General features: G+C 37.9%; 1 protein-coding gene across 2 annotated transcripts in view; it reads left to right on the top strand.

Moving 5' to 3' along the window:
* SPOP (speckle-type POZ protein) overlaps positions 1-17115 on the top strand; it is an 83461-nt gene that overhangs the window by 43564 nt on the left and 22782 nt on the right. The window contains exon 2 of one of the 2 annotated variants that reach the window (XM_010842766.1): positions 2665-2710. The exons of the other annotated variant lie outside the window; for it this stretch is intronic. The gene's annotated coding sequence lies outside the window, so the exon portion shown is untranslated. The remainder of the gene's footprint in view (positions 1-2664; positions 2711-17115) is intronic. 2 annotated transcript variants of the gene reach the window in all.

Raw genomic sequence — 17115 nt, 5'->3', positions numbered from 1 at the left:
CATATTGACTTTTTATTTACCTATAAGTAAGTAGTGATAAGAGCGGAAATCTGAATCTTTTTAGTAAAACTTTGTTAATCAAATTTGATTTATAGGGAGGGGAAACCTTTTTTTCAAATGTGTAACTTACTGTCTAATCTTTCAAGGATAGAAATCTAAAGCACAGATTAATTCAATCATTTATTAAATAAGTATTTATTTCTGATTTTCCATGTGCCAGACACTGTCTGGGTATAGCAACAAAACAGACATCTGCCTTCTTACATCTCAGGTAAAGTATGGTAGATGACTTTATGTGCTGTAGAAAAAAAATGAAGGAAAAATAAGACTGTGGCTGTAGGGGCTGGGGATGACATGTTTAAAGGTGTCAGGGAAGGCCTCACAGAGCTGGTGATTATTAGGGAAAGCCCCACAGTGGTGAGGTTGTGTGCCAAGAGAATATCTGGGGAAGGAGTTATCCAGGTAGGATAAAGGGCAGGTACAAAGCCCTAAGGCAGGAACGAGCGTATTCTGTCTGAGAAACAGCAGCAGAGAAGAGCAATGTGGCTGGAACACAGAGAGCTCCAGAGAACATAATTGGAGATGAGGCGAGAGAGGTAATGAGGTCCAGATTGTGCAGGGCCTTTTCAGTTATTTTAAGGACTTTGGCTTTTACTCAGAGAGAGATGGAAATCATTGGAGGTTTCATCCATGATTAAACTAAAAAGGTAATGGCAAAAAATACTTATGTTCAGAAGTTTTTGTTTTTTCTTATAATTTGGGTATTAACTAGTGGCTCCTCGTGAGCCACAAAGATTTAAACATTTGTGTCAGTACTGAAAATTTCCCAGAAATACAGATCTTAAGTATTACATTTAAATTCAGAGAAAGGAAGTATAATAGGAAAGCCTGTCTATAGATATTCATTCCTGGGTGGCCCTGCTTTATTACTGAGTTCTTATCCTGAATTGTCTTGCAAAAAAAGTCAAGGATGTATTCTGTGGAAGACACTGTATTCACCCTTAGACATTGGAGGAGATATACGCGTACCGTATATACTCTATTTTATGTTAATGCCTTGTATAACCACCGTTTATACCTATAAATACCATTGCTAGCACCCAGAAGAAGCTTGCTGTGTTCTAGATCATAGCCCCTTCTAGATCATAGTCCCTGCCACTGCTCAGAGGTGTCACTGACCTGACATTTGTGGTAGTAGATGATTGTTTGTGATTTCACCATGTAGGATTCATTGCAGACCAATATAACTTAGTTTTGTCTGTTTTTGAACTTTATGTAATTAAATGGAATAATACTACATGTCATCTTTTATGTCTTCTTTCATAACCCAACTATATGTTTGTAAAGTTCATCTGTGTTGTTACGTAGAACTGTAATTTAATTGCCATGTATATATATTCCGGTCATGAATATATCACAGTTTGTGTATCTGTTCTGTTGATATTTTTGTTAGTAACATTGCTGCTGTGAATGTTCTCATTTATATGTGCTGATGGACATGTGCAGGACTTTCTCCAGGCCATATTTGGGGGTGTAATTGTTGGATCTTTAGTTAGGGGCTCCCCAGGTGGCGCAAGAATAAACTGATTTCCAAAATGGTTGTACTGATTTGTCTTTCTACCCACAGAACAGGGTGAAAGTGTTCCTGTTCCTTCTAGTCCTTATCACTATTGTCGGACTCAAATTTTGCCTGTCCACTAGGCCTAAAAGTGTGCATTCTAATTAACTGAGAAACCAAAACATTAAACACAGTTGGTGTTCAGTAAATATCTGCTAGATAAATTTGACCTGACTCTTGCTATTTTAAATCTTCTAATCACGACTTGTCTTCTTGTAGATTCAGTAGTTTAGTATGGTTTTTGGTGAGGGCTCAAATCCACTGCTGATAGTAACTAGACTTGATTAACCAAAATAAGAGGAGCTTATTTGTACCAAGGTAGCAGTTAAAGATAACATTTACATTTTCAGGAAAAGATTCTGTTTTTTAGGAATCACCAATGTAGGCAGTATTTCCTTTTCTCATAAAAAGGAAGATAGCACCAGAATTTTCTGCCTAGCTTATGTTCCTAGAAGCCTAGAAACCATTTTTATCCCTATTTTTGTTTTGAATGACTTTGTAGGATATGGTAGATTATTTAGGGTGGTAGTGATTAGCTAAGATATCTCACCAGTCTTCAACAGCAACCTCAGTGTGGCAGCTGTTTATTAAAACCATAGGATACATAGCTTTGTTTAAATGCATCTTGCTTCAGTGTAATTGACCCACAGAGCACTTTTTATAAAGGGTATGTTACATGAAAACTTGATAGTAATTCTTTAAGCATTTTGTGAAGTTGCTGGCAAAAATGATTGCTCTCCTATTATAAATGTTGACATGGGGCAAGTCACTTATTTCATTATTGCTGTATTCATAGGCCAGTTCATTAGAAGAATTAACTTGAATTTTTCTGACTTTAATTTCTAAGTATAAACTTTTTGAGAAATGACTAGAAACTAGAGCACTCAAAACTAGTGATGAGATAACAAGAATGGTAATTTTGACTAGTAAATCCTAGCTAATGTATTACTTGCTTTGTAAAATTTTCTCTTTTCAGAATAGCCTAAGTAAAGACTTGTATGAGATTCAGAATCTTAAGTCTGATTCATCATCTCTATTTCCCACAGAGATTTCCTGTTAGACAAGACAAATAAGAGTCTTCCTACTGACTTGGTGAGTTTTTACATAGTTTTATTTTAAACATAGTTTATAGTTTTATTTTAAACATAGTTTAAGATAGATCATGAGGACAGAAGTGGAATGAAATACATAGAAGTATTTATCATGACTTAAAAAAAATACACATCTTGAGTGTAATAAACTCTCTCATTTCAGTGCAAATAGTGTGTAAAGTTGGAAGTCATACAAGGTGAGAATGTAAGTTTTTTTTTTTTTAATAATGACCATTACAACCAGTGTTAAACATTTTTCATAACTGGTTTCAAAAGAGGTTTTATTCTAAATATTCTTTCCTGGAGTAAACCAGAGTTATTTATTCACGTCTTCTCTGGTGACTGCTATATATAGGATAAGGCTTTACACTAATGATGGAGACGAGAAAAGGTGTTTGGATTTAAAATTTTAATTAATGGTTGATAATACATGATCTGGACATTTTTAGAGTAAGATTATTTTTCTCCCTAGAAAAGATCTTCAGAGAAATTTATATTCTAGCTTATAAAAAGAGATACCTTAAAGCAATTCATGGGCTTCATTTTACTCTATATAAAAGGAGTTTGATTTTGAGCAAATTATCTTTGTGTATGTACCTTAGAATTCATCTTTCTATGTGTAACTTAGATATTTCTGCCATTCTAGCTACCATCTTGAAAGTTTTGCTTGTGGCATGAGGTTCTTACCTTAAATGCTTATGTATGTTTTTACACAGTTTTATTGGGTAAAATAGGTGTATTGCATTTTAATCTTTTAAATTCTGCCAAATCATCAGGAGCCAGGAAATTGTGTTAAGACAGACATTTTAACTTTGACCTGTTTTGTCTGCCTGTGTGGTTTTACTTTTTCCTTGCGTCATGAATTTTGGAATGAACACTTAAAACCGAGAACTTACTGCTCATCGTTTGTCCCATTTAGTTTAGTTAGAACCTTACCGTTACCATAGAAATTGGCTTATTTTTAAGAACTTTGGAAAGGAGAATTTATTTTTTGCAGGTGGTTTTAGGTAGGGAACATGGATCCAATGTAAACAGTCATCTTATTTCTCTACTTAAGACCACACTTGAAGGAAACGAAAGCATACGTATACCTCAGTATCTCCTTTGTAGTTAGAGAGAGGTCTAGATGTCTCTCACTGAAAGTTTCCAGAGAATACTGAATTCCATACTACTAGGTAGTGGTTGTTGTTCAGTCGCTGAGTCGTGTCCACCTCTTTGCAAACTCAGGGACTGTAGCACGCCAGGCGTCCTTGTCCTTCATTAGATCCCGGAGTTTGTTCAAATTCATGTCCATTGAGTTGGTGATGGCTATTTAACCATCATATCCTCTGCCATTCCTTTCTCCTTTTTCTTTCAATCTTCTCAACATCAGAATCTTTTCCAGTGAGTTGGCTCTTTGCATCAGATGGCCAAAGTATTAGAGTGTCAGCATCAGTCATTCCAATGAATATCCAGAGTTGATTTCCTTTAGTATTGGCTGGTTTGATGTCCTTGCAGTCCAAAGGACTCTCAAGAGTCTTCTCTGGCACCACAGTTCCAAAACATCAGTTCTTTGGTGTTCAGCCTTCTTTATGACCCAGCTCTCACATCTGTACGTGACTAATTAGCTTTGCTTATGTGGACGTTTGTTGGCAAAGTGATGTCTCTGTTTTTTAATACACTATCTGGGTTTGTCATAACTTGCCTCCCAAAGAGCAAGTATCCTTTAATTTCATGACTGCGGTCACCGTCTGCAGTGCTAGATAGTATGTAGTCGTAAATGCTGAAGAGGATTGGTTGCCCTTGTAGTAGACCAAATCCTCTGGAGCAGGTGGGTCTTTTCAGCTTCTGAGTTAGTGAAGTTATCCCAAATTGTATACCTCAAGGCCAGTTTAGAATTTCTTCTTTGGTATGCATTGTTTGGTCCCTTCTCTAGCCAGATTGTGTTAACAAGAAATATTTTTAAAAGGTTTGACTAAAACATTGGTGGGCAAAGAGAACTGCTTGTTGAATATGGCTTTTCTAAAGGCCAGAGGACCCTGTGAGGTTATGCAGCCTCTGCCTATTTGTTTCATAAAATGACTCCTTAGTTTTTGAATTCATTACAGATTGGACATGCTTAAATTGTATTAAGGCCAAGCCACTCATCTGTTTGCTGTTTGATTTTATAAGGTTCTTCATAATTGTAGTTGAGAGGAGAAGGTGAAAAACTGTAACTTCTCAAATCTCAAAAAAGCTTTATATAATTATATAATAGTCTCTTAACCAGAAGGTTTTGTCCCTCTTCTTCTTCCTCTTCCTTCTTCTTCTTTTTTTAAAATTCTGTTCCAGCTCTTGTTTTAGAATAAATTTTCTCAACCTAGAGCAGAAGTCTTTGATAACATGTGGGATGTGTTAAAATCTTCATTTTCCCTAAGTTTGCTCTTTGTGGCCCTAGAGATTTTTGCCCAAGCCATTCAGTGGAATCAACACATTATTATTAGTGAAGAGAGAGAAGTTGCTGATTGTTTGGTTCTGCCTATCTAACTTCTTTTCTAAAGGTGTTTTCCTTTGGAACAGAGATCTGCTTTGAAGTGAAATAGCCCCTTTATAGTCAGATTTGTTTGCTGATTTGAATTCATGTCTTTCTATTTTAGCCATCTCCCAAATAATGGATTTTGAAAGTGATGTGTGGAGAAGCTTAATCTGATGAACACTATCTGCCTTTTTTTTTTTTTAAAGCAGTTGGAGGAAGTTGGCTTTTTGTTTGTTTGTTTTGTATTTTATCCTAGCAGGGGTTTAGTAGTTAACACCAGCACATCACCTGATGAAAGAACCCAGACTTTGTGAAACTGTGCTTGTTGCACTCATGGTTTATTCTGCAGGATCCTCCATTCAAGTGGAGACAGGAATTTTTTTTTCTTTTACGTTATTATGTAAATGTATTGGGCCTGAATTAAAAAGCAAAACAAAAACCCAAGAAGTCTTTTTAAGTTCTAAGGAGATATAGTCCTACAAGACTGTTGAGTGGCACCTCCCTCTTTCCAGGGCAGACCTCTGCATTTGGAGCAGAGCATGCCCTCCCTGGGGGTCTTCCCAGGTGACGCTAGTGGTAAAGAACCCACTTACCAATTCAGGAGACATTAGAGATGTGAGTTCGATCCCTGGATAGGGAAGATCTCCTGCAGGGCATGGCAACCCACTCCAGTATTCTTACCTGGAGAATCCTGTGGACAGGGGAACCTGATGGGTCCATAGGGTTGAAAAGAGCCTGACATGACTGAAGCAGCTTAGCATGTACCCACGCACATGCTCTCCCTGGACATATATTTCCGGTAGGGGATTATGCTAATAGGTCTATATTAACTTCTCTTATATAATGGATAGTTTTTGGGGAGAGGGAATGATTCCCTAGCCCTTAACTTAAATTGGCAATGAATTTTTCTGCTCTTTAATTTTTTTTTCCTAACCGGAAAAGTTGCATCCAGATTGAGAATTATTCCATATTTTAACCTTTGAGCTGGCTGCTGAGGTCTCCTTGGGGACAAGGACACTTTGTAGTTATTTATAACCTATAGAGAAGGGCAGTAAGACTGTAAAGTCAGTGGGGCAGTCTGTTGTTTATTCCTTTGCTTTCACTGACTTGAGATTCTTTCATATATCTTCTTGTTCATCTTCATTTTGACTTTGGATGAGCCTTACTAGCCAGGCTATTTCTATAAAACTCTTATCTCATAACACATTGAGAAGAAGAAAAAAATAGCCTTTTTATGTTGAAAATCATACCTAATCCTCACAGTCATTTCAGAGTCCATGCTTGCCTAAGAGATCTGTAAACTGGGAAAACCTAAATGGTACTGACATGCATATGTAATACTATACTTGTTTCTGAGTTTTCCTTATGTATAGTAGTTTCTTCTAAGTTTTCCTTATATGCAACAAATATAAGAACAGTTGAACTCTTAGATAAATATTTGACTATGGTAGAAAATATGTTCTGCATCATAGCCTGGTATAGAAAAAACTTAGTAATGTGTCTGGACATGTTTTAAAGGTGGATGTGTCTATCTCTGTGTCTCTCTCTGTATATTTGTTTCTATACACATGTTTGCACATGCATATATTTAATGTTAATTATCATTTCTCTACATGTCAGTTTTAAGGGAATCAAACCCTGTGTCAGACATGAAAATATAGATCAGTTCTAAGTAAATGCTAATAATCTACCTCATTTTTATCCATATATGGGAATTTTACCATATAGAATTTAACTTGGAATAACTGAGAGTTCTAGCATGAGTTTCTGACAGCTGCTATAATGATACTTGCAGGATTGACTTACACTGGAAGATGTTTGTCTTAACCGTTGTGGGTTCAGGAACTTCCCATTTAGCCCTGCACATTTCTCTTTTTTCTCAACTTTTCTTGGATTTTTTTTTTTTTTAATCAAAGAAGAATGTAGTTTTGGAATGTATTAAATTAGTTCTTTAAAACTGAAGATGAACCATTAAGTTTTTTTTTGGTAGTGTAATTGTTTTACACTGCTGTGTTGGTTTCTGTAGCACAGTGAAATGAACCCGCTGTATGTATGCGTGTGTCCCCTCCCTCTTGGACCTCCCTCCCACGCCCTCCGCCTCACCCCTGTAGATCATCGCTGAGCTGAACTCCTCAGCAGCTTCCCGCTAGCTGTTTTACACATGGTAGCGTATATATGTCAGTCCTAATCTCCCGATTCGTCTCACCCTCCTTTTACCTCCCTGTGTCCACATGTCCATTCTTTATGTCTGTGCCTCTATTCCTGCCCTGGAAATAGGTTCATCGGTACCATTTTTCTGGGTTCCACATATATGCATTAATATATGATATTTTTCTCTTTCTGACTTACTTCACTTTGTATGACAGACTCTGGGTCCATCCACATTTCTACCAGCCACCCAGTTTTGTTCCTTTTTATAGCTGAGTAATATTCCCTTGTATATATGTGCCTCATCTTCTTTATCCGTTCATCTGTAGATGGACATTTAGGTTGTTCCTTGTCCTGAAAGTGAAAGTGTTAGTCATAGCTGACTTTCTGTGACCCCATGGACTGTAGTCCATCAGGCTCCTCTGTCCATGGGATTCTCCAGACAAGGGTATGGAGTGGGTTGCCGTTCCTTCTCTAGGGGATCTTCCCAACCCAGAGATTGAACCTGGGTCTCCCACATTGCAGGCAGGTTCTTGACCATCTGGGTCACCATGTCCTGGCTGTTGTAAATAGTGCTGCAGTGAACACTGGGGTACATGTGTCATTTGGTGGAGTACATGCACATATATATATTTTTTACATGTGTCATTTTAAATTGTGGTTTTCTCAGAGTATATGCCTAGGCTCAGTTGCACTGTGACATGTGGAATCTTAGTTCCCCATCAGGGAGTGAACCCTCATCCCCTACGTTGGAAGGCAGATTCTTAACCACTGGACCACCAGGGATGTCCCTAAAATATTTTGTTTTAAAAGTATGCTTGGATTCCTATAGCTGTTACTCATTCAGCAACTCCTGTTAACTAGAGCTCATTAAAGAAAAATATGATCCCAAAAGACAGTAGTCTAGTTAGTCAGTAGCAATTTAATTGAACAAATATTTATTGACTACCTATTATGATACCATTTTAGGCATAGGGGAATGCTGTTCTCTCATTGTGCTTTAACTTCTTAATGGGAGAGACAGTAGACAAGTGAAAATATAAAAACAAGGCAATTTCAGATAGTGGTACTAAAAAAATGTAAGTTCGTTTACTGAATTTGTGAGTCTTTCTTGTTTTGTAAAGTAAGTTCATTTGTATCATTTCTTTTTAGATTCCACATGTAAGGGGTGTCATAGGATATTTCTCCTCTGTCTGATTAAACGCATGGTTGCCATGGGGAGGGATAGTTAGGGACTTTGGGAGGGTCATCTACACACTGCTGTATTTAAAATGGATAACCAACAAAACCTATTGTATAACACATGCACCTCTGCTCAATGTTGTGTGCCAGCCTGGATGGGAAGGGGCTTTGGGGGAGAATGGATACATGTGTATGTATGGTTGAGTCCCTTCGCTGTTCACCTGAAACTACCACAGTGTTGTTAACTGACCATATTCCCAATACAAAATAAAAACTTTGAAGTTAAAAAAAGAAAAAAGAAATGTAAACAGGGTAATGTGATGAAAGAGGCTATAAGTGAGGACTGCTTCTGAACCCGTGGTCAGGGATGACCTGTCTGTGGATACTACATTTGACAGGACACCTAAATGACAAGAAGAAGCCAGCTGTGAAAATATATGAGGAAAGAAAGAGCTTTGGGAAAGAGCCTGATGTGTTCACCAGATAGAACTAAAGGCCTGAGTAACTAAAGCCTGATGACTGAGAAGAGTTAAGTGTTAGGTGAGGTCAAGAGATACACTGAAGCTTTGACCGTCATGACAAAAGGCAGATTTTATTTGGATAACAGTGGAAACCACTCAAGAATTCCTGTTTTGTTTCTCATAAGGATCTGATTTATAAGCTGTCTCATACCTTAGAGGAATTAATTGTAAAGTCTGCTGATTCTCTTTAAGATATTTTTATTCACTATTTGAAAAGGTAATATAGTCACGTGGTTCAAAATTCAGTAAGTACAAAAGGGAACATAATGGAAATTCTCCTTCCCACCCAAGTACCAGTTTCCTTCCTTGGAAGTAGCCAGTGTCCCTAGAGTCTTGTATAGCTTTACAGAGATATTTTATACACACACACTAAGTATTTTTGTGTGTTTAAATAGAAGGAGCTTCCCCATACCTTTTTAAAATAAATAGTATTATTACATTGTCTATACCATAATTTATTTAATTAATCCCCTGCTGATGGACTTTCAGGTTATTTCCTTTTTTTAAGTTGTTGTGATTGCAAATAGTGCCACATTGAAAAACCTTTTATATTTGTCATATTAAATGTATCAGTAGGATAAATTTCTATATGGAACTGTTAGATCAAAGGGTATATGCATTTCTTATTCATTTCGATATATATTTCCCTTCATGGACTTTATAACAGTTTATACTCCAATCGGAAATGTTCTCCTTACCCTGCTGCTAAGTCACTTCAGTCATGTCCAACTGTGTGACCCCATAGACAGCAGCCCACCAGGCTCTGCCATCCCTGGGATTCTCCAGGCAAGAACACTAGAGTGGGTTGCCATTTCCTTTTCTCCTTACCTTAGGCAATTGTTATCAAACATTTTATGGCTGGGTGAATTAATGTGTGGTTTACTCTGCATTTATCCATTATAAATGAGAGTTGAACTTGTTTTCACATATTTAAGAGCCATAGATATTTATTTGTCTGTAAACCATTGGCTGTTCTTTGCCTATTTTTCTGTTAAGCTGTTGATCTTTTTCTTCTTCCTCTTTAGAGTCACTCAATTCTAAATCCCCATGTTATAGAATTAAAAAAAAAAATACAGTGTTACATGTCAGTTATATCTCAGTTTTTTTAAAAAAGCAGTCATCTTTAACTTATAAATTTTAGGAAGAGTGTACCTGACATGAGACATGAGAAACCCCAGGCTTCCTTTGCTGATTGAAATCTCTCTTGATTGCCCCTGGTTTCATTTTAAGAAGTGTCTCTAAATTTTTTTTTTTTAAGTGCATTTAGTATTTTATTAGACTACATTGAGGGCTTCCCTAGTGGCTCAGATGATAAAGAATCCACCTGCAATGCGAGAGACCTGGGCTCGATCCCTGAGTTGGGAAGATTCGCTCTAGGAGGGCATGGCAACCCACTCCAGTATTCTTGCCTGGAGAATCCCGGTGGACAGAGGAGCCTGACTGGCTACAGTCCATAGGGTCGCAAAGAGTCAGACATGACTGAACGACTAAGCAGGGCACCGACTAGACTGAACTGCAAAAAGTTTACTCATAACAGATATTCAAAAGTCTTTCAAACCTTGCAGCAGAGGAAATCAGTATGTCCTGTAATTTATAGGGTAATGAGAAAGAAGATACTACCTCCTGGGCTGTACATGATTAAGGATATGTAACGGAAGAAATACAGACACTCCTTTGAGGTCCCAAAAGTTTCTTAAAAATGAATACACCCAAGTCTTTCTATAGTTTTGTGTGTGTGTGAACAGTCTTTTTGGCATCTTCTGTTTTGGAAAATGCAGACGTCTCTCAAGTTTAAAATAGTTAACGACATTGAGATTTTTTCCTCAGTTGGAAACTGTACCAGGCTTTAAACCATGAAAAAAAAAGTTACAGGTTTTTAAAAAGTCCCTAAAAAACTATGCTTTGGCAAGAAGCCATATTCCCAGCCTTCTAGCTTGTGCATGTTTATGTATTAAACCATGTGAAATTGCCAATTTTTGACTATCTTTGGCCTACAAAAACAATGATTCAGTCTAGTATCTCCATAATTTTATCCTGTAATTTTAAGACTGATGGATATAAAGATACCATTATGTGATATGCCTGTATTAACTGTTATTTAAAAAACATTCTCTGGATGATGTGGGTTAGATTGAAGACGGAAGAATGCTTATAAGGAATAAAAGATTTGAAACTGCACAAGCTGTCAGGAGAATGGATGTGTGTATATGTATGGGGGATTCCCTTCGCTGTTCACCTGCAGTTATCATTTATTAGCATTGATAATTTCACCTGGAATTCTCAGTTATTAGCATTGTTTGTTAATCAGCTAAACCCCAATTCAAAATAAAAAATTTTTTAAAAAAATCCTTAAGGGTTGAATCCTTTTTCCACTAAAAAGAAAGAAAAAAAGAAAACTACACAAGCTGTCTGTATAACATTTTGCAGAGAATGTCTAGCCTAGCTCTAGCATATACCACAGGTTAAATTATTGGGATGTTTCTCTCTATTGTACAGGGAATTCATCTTCTATCCTGGAATTATCCTGATTACATAAGAATTCAGTTCGAATTACTGATTTATGTTTTCACAATGAAGGGAAAAATAACCAATCTTTTTCATCTTATAGAATGAAGATACACTCAGAAGAGGTGTAGACTCACAGGTCAGGATTTAATGGAGTGAACAGGAAAATAAATGGTAGTATATTACAGATAGGGCTTCCCAGGTGGCGCTGGTGGTAAAGAACACAGCTGTCAATGCAGGAGACATAAGAGAACTTGGGTTGGATCCCTGGGTCGGGAAAATCCCCTCGGAGAAGGAAATGGCAACCCACTCCAGTATTCTTGCCTGGAAAATCCACGGACAGAGGAGCCTGGTAGGGTACAGTCCATAGGATTGCAAAGAGTCGCACACGACTGAAGCAACTTAGCGCACATGTAACAGATACGTTCAGCCTCCGAGTTGTCAGCATACTGGGAAGTTTGCTAAGCTTTGGAAAATAAATTTCTTGTTAGAGAACTTGGAAAGTCTTGTTTTAACTTGTTTGAAGCCAGGAACAGTCTATGTTGATGCTTGTTGTCTCCTAAAAATTCTCAAACCATGACCCTCAAATAGACCTCCTCTTTTCTAAAATTGTTTTTCTGCTGGGCATCTGTGGCAATTGGCATGAAGTGCTGAAGAGTTCATGTACCACCAGACTACTTTGCTGATGAGCATGTGTTTGCACATGGTGCCTACTCTGAGTGAAATTAATTAGACTTGTGCTGTCCTAGTCAGTTTCCCTTCCAGCAGGTTGTGTGGCTAGAGCTCCTTAGAGTCTAAAACTGATTCTCTAGTTCTACTGACTGCTGGGTTGGACATTTTTAAACAATTGGAAGACGGGTGGGTAATATTATTAAAAAAAAAAAAACAACAAAAAACACACAAAGACTTGTGTACAGAATAAATGAGAAACAAAAAAGATAGGAAACAATGACCAAGACAAGTTGTATTTTATTTTCTGGTTGTGATAATGGACCATAGCCCTGTAGCAAGTTAATCCATTAAAATAAGCTGGCTTTTAAACTTGTTTTTTTCTTAGGCCTAGAGAATTCCAAAATTATTAATTTTTAGATAAGTTTGAAGTATTTTTTAAACTTTAACAATAAACTCAAATGAGTATTTTATGATCCATCAATACTGAGCTGAGCCTGCACCTCACACCCACAGAGCCAAGTTTTATGCTCTTAACTAACGTGTAAAATTCACATCTTCATTGCCAGCCTGCCCAAAAGATAGTTTTAATCGGGAATTTTGAAATTCCATTCTGGTTCCTACTGGCAGTAATGGTAACTGGATTTATAAAACTGCCTAAGGTGCGTTTACTACTAGACAAATAAATGGGCTTCCCTGGTGACTCGGATGGTAAAGAATCTACCTGCAATACAGGAGATACCCCAGGTCCATCCCTGGATCCAGGAGGATCCTTTAAAGAAGGAAATGGCTACCCATTCCAATATTCTTGCCTGGAGAATCCCTGGACAGAGGAGCCTGGCAGGCTGCAGCCCATGGGGTGAGAATGTGTTTTCCATCAAATGCAAGCCTATCTTGATCACAGGTCTCTTTTCTTGATATTATCATGAAATCTTGAATCGCATAAACCAGGGAGGCCCAAAGACCATTGCCCTGCTTAGTTTGCTGGCTTAAGTAAAATAGCACATTATGTGTATATGTCTTAACTTCATCTGTGATTACATGGGATATTTTAATTATAAACATGTAGGATAGTGCTAAAACCAGTAGGGACTCTGGTAATACTAGTGGTATTACTCTGTGAGGGTGCCCTATATTTTACTAATACTGTTCCATGCTTATTACTTAAGTAGCTACTGAATGTGTATGAGTTGAGTGGTTTGGGGGCAGGGGAAAGTTATTCATTTATACCTCTTTCTATGAAGGATTTGAAGCAGTTTCCAGAAATACTTAACGTATCAAAGAGTAAACTAAACAGTTTAAGGACTTATAGCAAAATTAGTAACAGTGTTAAGAAAATAATAAAGCTATAGGACAGTAATAATATGAGCTATATAGAATGAGCATGTGAGCCTGTAGTTTCAAGACAGATTTGTCTCAGAGCTTCATTGTAGGCAAGCACAGAGGACAAACACAGACATTTAGAAGATTCATATTGTCTGTCCCTAACTAAAAATAAACCAGGAGTTCGGGAGAGAAATTTCTCCCTTATATATTATAAACTGGACGATGTGGCACCCCACTCCAGTACTCTTGCCTGGAAAATCCCATGGATGGAGGAGCCTGGTGGGCTGCAGTCCATGGGGTCACTAAGAGTCCGGCACGACTAAGCGACTTCACTTTCACTTTTCACTTTCATACATTGGAGAAGGAAATGGCAACCCACTCCAGTGTTCTTGCCTGGAGAATCCCAGGGACGGGGGAGCCTGGTGGGCTGCCGTCTGTGGGATCGCACAGAGTTGGACACGACTGAAGCTACTTAGCAGCAGCAGTAGCAGACAGTGTATGATATAATGAAATAAGTATATCATTTTATACTATTCCTACAATTAATATATTTTAAAGATAAAGTAGAACAGTACAAAGGATATTATACACAACAGTAGCTGTCATCCCAAATTAAATGACATTTGTATCGTCATATTTGCCTTAGGTTGTCATAATTTTAAAAGAAATGTGAGAGATCAACTTGAAATGTCTTGCATTCTTTTCCCAGCTTCATTCTTTCTTGCTCCCTCATCCTGAATCTGCTACATAGCTTGTCATTGATTTTTTTCACTTCTACTGTATGCATTAAAACTGAACATTCAACAAACTAAGATCATGGCATTGGGTCCCATCACTTCATGGCAAATAGATGGTGAAACAATGGAAACAGTGACAGACTTGATTTTCTTGGCCTCCAAAATCACTGCACATGGTGACTGCGGCCATGAAATTAAAAGACACTTGCTCCTTGGAAGGAAAGTTATGACCAACCTAGACAGCATATTAAAAAGCAGAGACATTACTGATAAGGGTCTGTCTAGTCAAGGCTATGGTTTTTCCAGTAGTCACGTATGGATGTGAGAGTTGGACCATAAAGAAAGCTGAACACTGAAGAATTGGTGCTCTTGAACTGTGGTGTTGAAGAAGACTCTTGAGAGTCCCTTGGACTGCAGGGAGATCCAACCGGTCCATCCTAAAGGAAATCAGTCCTGAATATTCATTGGAAGGATTGATGCTTAAGCTGAAATTCCAATCCTTTGGCCACTTGATGCGAATAACTGACGCATTTGAAAATACCATGATGCGGGGAAAGATTGAAGGCAGGAGGAGAAGGGGATGACAGAGGATGAGATGGTTGGATGGCATCACTGACTCGATGCACATGAGTTTGAGCAAGCTCCTGGAATTGGTGACAGAGAAGCCTGGCATGCTGCAGTCCATGGAGTCGCGAAGAGTCAACACATGGCTGAGCGACTGAACTGAACTGTATGCAAATATCTGTAAATAATATATAAATCTTAAATTTGTGTAAATAATGTACCGCACAAGACATTCCAAAACTCTTTTTCATTAGTATTGTGTTTGATCTTATCTCCTTGGTGCAGTTCATTGCTTTTAAATCCTGAAATAGTTTTTCATTGTATGGAAATAACCCAATTTAGTTACCTATTTCCCTCCTACTGGATTTTTAGTTGTTTATAACTGCCACATTGAATGACCTTGTCCATGTCTTCTTGTGCCTATGGGCAGTTTCTCTAGGGCAGTGGTTCTCAAAACCAGCACATCAAGGTCACCTGGGAACTTGTTCAGTTCCCTTCAGTCGCTCAGTTGTATCCGACTCTTTGTGACTCCATGAACCACAGCACGCCAGGCCTCCCTGTCCATCACCAACTCCTGGAATTTACCCAAACTTATGTCCATTGAGTCAGTGATGGCATCCAACCATCTCATCCTCTGCCATCCCCTTCTCCTCCTGCCCTCAATCTTTCCCAGCATCAGGGTCTTTTCAAGTAAGTCAGTCCTTCGCATCAGGTGGCCAAAGTATTGGAGTTTCAGCTTCAACATCAGTCCTTCCAATGAACACTCAGGACTGATCTCCTTTAGGATGGACTGGTTGGATTTCCTCGCAGTCCAACTTTCTTCTCCAACACCACAGTTCAAAAGCATCGATTCTTCGGTGCTCAGCTTTCTTTATAATCCAACTCTCACATCCATACATGACTACTGGAAAAACCATAGCCTTGACTAGACGGACCTTTGTTGGCAAAGTAATGTCTCTGCTTTTTAATATGCTTTCTATGTTGGTCATAACTTTCCTTCCAAGGAGCAAGCGTCTTTTAATTTCATGGCTACAGTCACCATCTGCAGTGATTTTGGAGCCCAAAAAAGTAAAGTCTGTCACTGTTTCCCCATCTGTTTGCCATGAAGTGATGGGACCGGATGCCATGATCTTAGTTTTCTGAATGTTGAGCTTTAAACCAACTTTTTCACTCTCCACTTTCACTTTCATCAAGAGGCTCTCTAGTTCTTCGCTTTCTGCCATAAGGGTGGTGTCATCTGCATATCTGAGGTTATTGATATTTCTCCCAGCAATCTTGATTCCAGCTTGTGCTTCCTCCAGCCCAGCATTTCTCATGATGTACTCTGCATATAAGTTAAATAAGCAGGCTGACAATGTACAGTCTTGACATACTCCTTCCCCTATTTGGAACCAGTCTGTTGTTCCATGTCCAGACTTGTTACAAATAGAAATTCTTGAACCCATTCCAAACCTGATAGGTATACAGTGTTTAAACAAAGAACTATTTTATTTACTTTTTGTGGCTGGTATTTTTATAGGATAGTTGGTCTTTTTCTTATTTATTTTGTAGAAACAATTTATGTATTACTTGTGTTAATACAGCTAACTCTTTGCCATGTATTGTAAGCGCTGTTTGTTTTTGGCTTTGTTCATAGTACTTAAAAATTGTATTCACCACTGTTTTTAATGTCTTTTATGTTTAGAAAGACCCTGAAGGGGAGAATTTTGAGTTGGATTTGGTTTGCTACTGGGACACCCTGTTGAGATGTGTAGCAATTATTTAGGAATGGTCTGAGGCTTATGAGAGAGGTCAGAGTTGGAGATGTGGGAAAAAGACAGAAATTATATAAAGACAGAAATTTGACGCTGTTGTGAATAAAATTACCACAAAAGAGAATGTAGTTTGAGAAAATGATTCAATATTAAACCATGGGAACAACAGTGAAGTAAGAAAATCCAATAAAAGATATTGCAGAATGATCAGAAAACAGAGAAAGCAAGGAGAAGAATCTGGAAAATCAGATACTGGTGAAGTGTAATGAGAGATTGTTAATGCTACAAAGAAAGGAACACATCTAAGACGGGTAAATGTTGCCCTTCGAGAGAGCAGCTAACAATAGGTTAAGAAATAGAAGACTGTTCTTTTCTTTTTAAATTTATTTTTAATTGGAGGATAATTGCTTTACAATACTGTGTTGGTTTCTGCCATATATCAACGTAAATCAGCCATAGGTATACATAGGTGCCCTCTTTGTGAACCTCCCTCCCAAGGACTATTC

This window comes from Bison bison, unplaced genomic scaffold, assembly GCF_000754665.1.
Source record: "Bison bison bison isolate TAMUID 2011002044 unplaced genomic scaffold, Bison_UMD1.0 scf7180017864180, whole genome shotgun sequence".
Taxonomy (NCBI): Eukaryota; Metazoa; Chordata; class Mammalia; order Artiodactyla; family Bovidae; genus Bison; species Bison bison.
The sequence above is the reverse complement of the archived record's forward strand: the minus strand, read 5'-3'. Positions and strand labels throughout refer to the sequence as shown.